Source organism: Papaver somniferum, chromosome 6 (genome assembly GCF_003573695.1).
Source record: "Papaver somniferum cultivar HN1 chromosome 6, ASM357369v1, whole genome shotgun sequence".
In the NCBI taxonomy this organism is placed as follows: domain Eukaryota; kingdom Viridiplantae; phylum Streptophyta; class Magnoliopsida; order Ranunculales; family Papaveraceae; genus Papaver; species Papaver somniferum.
The window spans coordinates 76,800,925-76,807,732 of NC_039363.1; the positions used below are offsets into that span (position 1 = coordinate 76,800,925).

Below are 6,808 nucleotides of genomic sequence, written 5' to 3' on the forward strand. Positions count from 1 at the left end.
GAAGCCTATTATATCATTATTGATGGAAGATAGGGTGAACTTTTGTTTACGAGGATTATGTCTATTGCATGTCATTGTGCAAATAGTGATGGAAAATAGAATGAATCCATGTCCATTCCGCATTATTGATCTTCCCTGATCCATATTTTATGTATATACTGTGCGGCTCCGTAAGTTCTCTTATGTTGAGCATTTTTTATTAGATTAATCATGGGTTTTCTTGTGGTTAATTTAATTGAGTATTATTTGTATTCAAATTCATATTCGTATGTGATTTGTTATGTCCAAAGAAATCATTCTTTTCTCTTGAAATTAAGGTCGGTCTTGTTGTTCTTTCGAGAATGACATTATATGGGGGAGAGTTCTTAATTGAACTTTTGCTAATTGCCAAATCTTTGTGGGGGTTGCGGCTGTGGAATAGTATAGGGGTTATCTTGTATCTTTATAAACTCCTTGATGAAAGCTGTTAGAGCATTGCTCGGTCGAACTCGCATGCGTTGATATCTCAAGCATGTTTTTCAATATTAGTGATCAAAACTATATGTCTTGATTTCTAGTTTACTTATGACTAAGTCTCGGTCTAAGATAGACAAGTGTAGTTGAAGCTCCAGACTCCATGGCGATTATCTTACGAAGACGAAGAACTACTTGAGGAACCAGTGGAACTTCATCCGACTAAAAGGTATGTGGAGACTTGAACTTATCTATCACTCAAAAGTCTATCTCTCTATCTCCTACTCTTGAGACAAAGTCGTATAAGTATGATAGTTTTCATACATACACATTTGCTATTTCGAGCCGAGTTTACTCGGTTATCTTTTTCTCGAAATATGTATTGGTAAGCTTTCGCTTTAACCCTTTTCATCTTTACCCGTGACGAAAGTCACGATGACGTTTCAATCTTGAAAATAGCTTTGATGACGATAGTCGTGAATAACAATTGTTATAACATTATAGAAGAATGTTTCAATGATTGAAATGTAGAATTGAGATTACCATCTATGGATATAAGCATATATAGTGTGTTCTCACATTAGTGTATAAATCCATGTGCCGGAAGCCAAGTGCATGCATATGTGTGCACGCGGTATTGGTAAAGGAGAAAGGTTGAGTACGCGTACCCACGGAAGTTTTCATACCAAAAATTTCTGCTGGAGTTTGTAAGTTTGCAAACTAGTAAACCAGTCACCTTAGGTACGCATACTCACAGAAGTTTTCGAACCGAAAATTTCTGCTGAGTTTGTAAACTCAAATCCGGTAGCTAAGGTACGCATACCCGTACGCGTACTCAAGCTGGTGATATCTCAAATCGGTAGTTCATAAACTTAAAACAATAAATTATAAGGAATGCAATCTTTGCAAACCGTGGCTATATTTTTCATGAATTGATTCAAGTGGATCAAACCGATTTTGTTTCAATTGTGTCTATGAATAAAGACCTAAGAAATTGAACAACTCTTAAACTAGTTCTTATGAGTCATTTGAACTAGTTATGAGAAAGATGAATACGGTTAATATGAAAGTGCTCATATGGCTAACCATTGGTTAACTATTTGTGAACCAAGTAAGTGTACACGTTTAGGTACGGTTACTCAAACCTAAATGAATGCATTTAATTTGTGTGTGTGACAATCTAAGTTTCGATCTAACGATTGAAAGATATTAGCTTGGTTGAATCAGGTTTTTCATCTAACGGTGAATATTGAATGCTTTGTTACCAAGGTAACTTAGATTGCAAACCCTGATTTGAAAACTATATAAAGGAGACATCTAGCATATGGAAAAACTAATCCCCACACATTCTGTGTGATACTAGTTGGTTTTGCTTGAGTCGATTCTCCTTTAACCTTAGGTTTCTTCTCGAGACCCTGTAGGTTAACGACGGAAAGACTTCATTGGGATTGCGAAGCCAGACGAAACTACTTCTCTTATAGTTGAGCGATCTGATCTTTCCTCTTTCTGTCGTGCAAGTTCAATTATAAGATTGGCTTGAGATTATATCTCCGATAGGGCAAGATAAAAAAAATCACAAACATCTTCGTCTCATCGTTTGTGATTCCGAAATATCTTGTTTCGTTTCCATACGATTAAGATTATTGTGAGGTGATTGATAATTCTAGGCTATTCTTCGTGAATATAAGTCTGGGTTATCGATTGGTTCATGTTCACATTGATTTCTATCAAAAGACGGAACAAACTCGCAGGTTTATCTGTGGGAGACGGATTTATCTATTATCGTAGACTTTTCTGTGTGATACAGATTTGTTTATTAAAGTCTTCGACTTTTGGTCGTAGAAACTCTTGGTTCTGGGTGAGATCATCTAAGGGAATCAAGTGCGTAGTATCCTGCTGGGATCAGAGACGTAAGGAGCGCAACTGTACCTTGAATCAGTGTGATATTGATTAGGGTTCAACTACAGTCCAGACCGAAGTTAGTTTGTAGTAGGCTAGTGTCTGTAGAGGCTTAATACAATGTGGTGTTCAACCTGGACTCGGTCCCGGGGTTTTCTGCATTTGCGGTTTCCTCGTTAACAAAATTCTGGTGTATGTGTTATTTCTATTCCGCATTATATTTTGTTGTATAATTGGAATATCACAGGTTGTGCGTTGTATCGATCAATTGTGAAATCCAACATTTGATTGTTGATTGGAAATTGATTGATCCTTGGATATTGGTCTTTGGTACCATCCAAGTTTATATCTCTTGTATTTAATCAAGACTCGCAGATTTGCTTGAGTAAGAATTAAATCAAGAGATAGAGATATAAAACTCTTTGATATACTTTTCTATTGATTGATTCTATCTGTCTAGTTGATTCTCATAAAAGTATATTAGAGTTTGTCCATACAGATTGCTAATCGAAATATTTGGTGAGGCTTCTGCTTTATGATTGCATCTAAGTAGGTTGATATGTGCTTGCTTTTGGTCATGAAATGTCTCTATGGAAATTTTCATTAGGATCCCGTTTTCGTACCTTTGCCAATTTTATTGACAAAAAGGGGGAGAATTAATGTGTAGTTCACACTACAAATACATATGGTTTTCGGATCATTATGTAAGGGGGACTGGTTTCCATGTGAGATGGAGTATTGACTAAGGGGGAGTGATACATATCATCATAGTATTGTTGTCGAAGTTGTGATACAATTGAATTTTGATGTTGTGTAATAATACTATGACACTGTGTAACAATGATTGAGAATTCTTGTTTTCTCATTGTTATAGCTACGGATTTTCAACAACGATGATGCTAAACTTACAACCTTTGGAATCATTGGAGTACTTGGAAGTGACGAAGATTTCGAGTAGTGTTGAAGATTAGGCATGTGGAATAGGAGCTACAAAAGTTTATTTATCTATTTTTGTATTTCATATGTATTAATAGTTTTGTCACTAAAATTGACAAAGGGGGAGATTGTTAGAGCATTGCTCGAACTCGCATGTGTTACTATCTCAAGCATGTTTGTCAATGTTAGTGATCAAAACTATAAGTCTTGATTTCTAGTCTACTATAGCTAAGTCTCGGACTAGGATAGAATGTGTAGTTGAGCTCAAGAACTCCATGGCGATCATCATACAAGATGAAGAACTACTCAAGGAACTAGTGGAACTTCATCGACTAAAAGGTATGTGGAGACTTGACCTTATCTATCACTCAAAAGTCTATCTACTGTATCTCCTATCTTGAGACAAAAGTCGTTTTGCTATATAGACTTTGATTATACACATTTGCTATTTCAAGCCGAGTTTATCTCGCTTATCTATTTCTCGAAATATGTGTTGGTAAGCTTTCGCTTGGCCAAGTTCATCTTTACCTAGTGACCAAAGTCATATTATGTTTCAATTACTTGAAAATGGCTTTGACGAAAAATAGTTTGTGAACAACAACTATATAACGTCCTCTAAGAATGTTCCAATGATTGAAATGAGAGTTTAGATTATATAACCAATGTTGGATATCAAACAAGATGATAATTGAATCTAAATACTTGATTATCATTAATTCTGGCCCCACAAAAATCTGACGTGGATAACTCTGATGAGAGTTTTACAAAATGGAGCTTTCTCATTGAATGTGTCCCCACACAAGTAATACTAAATACTAATTGTTACACCTTATTTACACCTCCAACTTACCCCACTCTCAGAACCTTAACCTCCCACTTTATCGACCACCTCCCGTCTTCAACTCATCTTTATTTAGGTTGTAACTGACAGAAACCACAACATCTGGAAATCAAAAACCAACTTAGTTCAGTTCTTTCATTTTTTTCCCTTATCCCCAGCCACAGCCACTGTAATCAAAACTAATTACTTCCTTACAGAAAGAGAATCAAAATCTTAAGGCAAACTGGGTTTTTTAATCTCTCACAGTTTTGTTGTTTCAAAGTCACTCAAATACTCTCGAAACATCCGACCTGATAATGATAACAATGATGAGTGGAGATAGCTTAAACCACGTTGTTGATCAGAGATACAAGACTGAGTTCAACAAATTCATTGCTAGAGCCAAAAGAAACCACAATATCTGCACTGACGGAGTCTCCAAACCTGGAGGTATGTAATTTTCCAGGGGTTTTCTTCATTTATGGACTTTCAACAAAATTTTAATTGAGATTGGAAATTGCTAGGTTAAAATTTGTACATCAATATCAAAATTGAAGATTTTTTTTGAGGGTTTTGTCTTTCAGATGAAGGGGAGTTTGTGAAGAGCTATTTGTATAGGAGACATGGATAGAAGTTTCAAAAAAATTCTCTAAATTTGAGGTATCCATTCTCTTTCTCTGTCTTTCACTAATGAACATTTGGAATTTTAACTTCAAAATTAATTTAGTTTTTGATTATGTTGATGACGAGTACAAATCTTCCCCAAAAATTCAAAATAGCAATAGTTGACGCTCATGTCTCATGTGTTAAGCGAGGGAAGTGACAGATAGTCAAAATTTTAAATATCTGATTTTGATCGTTATTTGAGTGACTGCAAGTCTGTTTCAAGGAACATGAGTCAAGGGTGTAAATGAGGATGCAATAAAGGAATCTATAGGGGAAATAGAGTTACTACAGATATATCTGCCACAGAGGTGAACCTATGGCAGAAAGGAAAAGAAAGCCAAAGCGGCCAAACCAGAAGAACAGCTGTGCAATTGGATAATAATGTTCTAAAGCCTAGAGTATTTGATAAAGCCGAATGGTGCCTTTCATTTCTAAGACGACAATTTATCTTGGAATTTCATGTGGAGCAGGTTAATCATTAATGTATTTCTGTTATTCTTTTGTTACCTGATGCATAGGTATACCGCAAGATAGTTCCACATTCCTCATCGTGTAATACGTTGGTTGAATATATATCATTTCCTGTTATGCTAATTTATTTTTTATCTTTTTGTTTCAGCTGGAAGGACGATTTGAAACATAGGCGAAGACATGTTTAAGTATATCAAGTCGTCATCCTGAGCACTGACAATTGCTATACAACGGTACAATTTATGATCCATTGACGGAGGAACTTGACTGTTTGTGCTTTGATATGTATAACCGTAGTTAATAGTACTAATATACTTCTATTTATTACTTTTTCCATTTGAATTACCAATTGTTAGTTCATCAATTCATCTGGCTTAAAGTGTTCATTAATATTGTTTTGGATTGTGTTGATGACGAATACAAATCTTTGCCTGAATCTTTTTTTTTTTTTTTTTGCGTGTGTGTGAAGGTAAGCAGAGATGGAATTCGCGTGGATTCAAATACTTATGCAGTTCACAAAGAAGTCCAATGTTTATCTAATTCCGGTGTTGATCACGGTAAGTCATATTCTCCTGATGTCATTCGTTTTATTAATTTGTTTCAGACATTTCGCGTACTGTTTTCTAAAAAAACAGGTATTGCAATAGTTAATGCTCAATTTAATTGTTGCTAGAAGGTTGAGTATTGATACAGAGCTTCAATCAATTGTATCCATCATCATCCATTCCTGAAGCTGATGTGGAAGCTTTCAGTAAGGCTCACTGGTGACCTCTTTTCGTAAGCAGCTTTCAGTGAAGCACCTTCAGTATTCTAAATCACCTATTAGAAGTTGCAGGTCGTGAGTCGTTTCATATTTATTTATTGTATCTTTTTGTTTTTGGTATAGAAATTTTATGCGTGGACTTCATGGAGAGTTTCCAGAGAAGTTAAGAAATTTGAAAATGCCATAATTGCTACCTGGATAATACGTTAGGTGCTGCATATTCTTTGTACTTATCAAGATTCGTAACATTCATACAGATGCGTTGCAAGAACACGGTGTAGAGTTCATGCCTTTCTGATTATCCTTCTTCCTCACATTGAGTGCTAATTGAATGTTTGAGTAAGCAAAGTTTAACTCCAGGGTTGATTCATTTCAAGTTTATGTAAATCATCTAAAGCTATATGTTCAAATATACCACATAATATTTGTTTCGACTTGCCTAATCGTTTTTTTTTTCATTTAGTTTTGGCATACTATCACTTGCCCTCTATGCTCAGCTAATAGAGCTCATGCATTCTAACCATGTGGTTGTGGGTTCAATTATCGCAGACGACATACTCCAGATTGATGCATAAAGTAGGAAATTTTTGACATTGCTTATAACAAATCCTTGGAATTTGCTAAAGTAGGTTCCTAAAGGTCAAAGTTTTTGAACTTCGGGATTTTTAATTTGAAAAACTATTGCTTATATTCTTTGATCTTAGATTTGATCAACTAATAATAATATACGAAGTTTTCTTCCAATTTGTATCCTCATAAGCCGGTTATTTGCTTCTGTTGCTTTATTCTAAAGATTTATT

At 35.2% G+C, this 6,808-nt stretch overlaps 1 long non-coding RNA gene across 4 annotated transcripts; it reads left to right on the top strand.

Moving 5' to 3' along the window:
• The first annotated feature begins 4,196 nt into the window (after positions 1 to 4,196).
• On the top strand, positions 4,197 to 6,445 carry LOC113288045. Of its 4 annotated transcripts, none has more exons than XR_003330453.1 (6): positions 4,197 to 4,558; positions 4,693 to 5,244; positions 5,394 to 5,478; positions 5,715 to 5,802; positions 5,922 to 6,080; positions 6,266 to 6,445. It is a non-coding gene; the product is annotated as an uncharacterized LOC113288045 (long non-coding RNA). The 4 variants fall into 4 exon arrangements; XR_003330452.1 differs by having other exon boundaries at positions 5,922 to 6,022; positions 6,132 to 6,445; XR_003330454.1 differs by having other exon boundaries at positions 5,919 to 6,445.
• Positions 6,446 to 6,808: the final 363 nt, after the last annotated feature.